A 1,335-nucleotide genomic window follows, 5' to 3' on the forward strand; every position below is an offset into this window, starting at 1 on the left:
TACCCGTGTTTAGTTCCAGAAATGTTGTCCTTGCGTAGGGATAAGCAAACTTCTATAAAGTCTAGACAGTAAATACTTTCAGCTTTTGTGGGCCAAGAGGCAAAATCTCGGATATTACGTAGGTACTTACCTAACAAGAGAGGAAAAAAATATCTACAGTTTTAAAAATTGATGTAATTCAAAATATAGTAATAATAATTGAATATAATTTTTAAAGGTATATGCCTACTAATAACAATAGAATTCTATTTTGGGGATAAGGGTGAGGCGTGGAGGATAATATTTTCTTAACTGTGGCTCAGTTAGTGTTCCCTATCATTAAAACTCGATTGCGATGTTCATCTGTTAATGCAGATCTACAGTGAGATTTTTACCCACTTCCTTTTTGAAATGTCTTTTCACACAGATACATACTGCCAGATGCTGATATCCGCCCCTGAGCAGATGCTTTCAATCAATCATATTCATCAGCAGGAAGACATTTGTAGAATCTGTTATATTCTTCTCTTGATATTTGTCTTTTAGCAGGTCATCACATTGCAGATTAATCACTCCCAACTGGAGATTAGGTGGAAACTCCTGGATCGCACAGTTAAATGGATTTTGAAATAATGGAAATTTCCTTTGCATTTGCATCAAAGTCTGAAAAACTATGCTGGAACTGCAGTTTGAGCTTGGAAAATATACCTCCTGCAAATTTGTGTGGGAACAGAGATCTGGATTCTTGTTTTAACATTTGACAGCGTGGGAAGCATATAAGCAACTTGGCTTTACCTGTGACTCAAACATTGTTAATTGTCATCGAAATGATTTCACTGTATCATAAATTTTGCATGTAAGTGCTGTTTCAGTTTGTAATTTTAAGTTGAAATCATTAAGAAACATTATCAAGTCTATAGCAAGTATTATTTCTCAAAAGTGGCAGAGTCTCGTATAGAGGACAAATGGGGTGAAGTAATGGCAATGGCAAAGCATAAGACTCCCAGAAAGAGCACAACCTCCAGGTCCACGACTTAAGGCCCCACGCACTTCCCACGTCCCCTAGGGCACTCGCAGTGCACGCTGGGACGTGTAGTTCCGGCGTGCGAGGTCCTGCGCGCGCAACCCCCACCGCGGGCGACTCACTCTCTAGGCCGCGCGCCGCCGTTCCCGGAAGCTGTTCGGGTTAAAGTTTCAAAGCTTCCTTTCCCCGCCTCTTAGTCCCGCAGATTGCCAATCCAAGTAGCCAATAGATGGCCGGACTGGTGCTTCCTTTTACTTGATTGGCTTAGGTTTCTGCAGCCGCACAGACAAACTTGCCGGGGATTGGTCGAGCCTTCAGTTTTGAAAATCGTA

The sequence above is a fragment of the Tursiops truncatus genome, chromosome 8, assembly GCF_011762595.2.
Source record: "Tursiops truncatus isolate mTurTru1 chromosome 8, mTurTru1.mat.Y, whole genome shotgun sequence".
Classification (NCBI taxonomy): Eukaryota; Metazoa; Chordata; class Mammalia; order Artiodactyla; family Delphinidae; genus Tursiops; species Tursiops truncatus.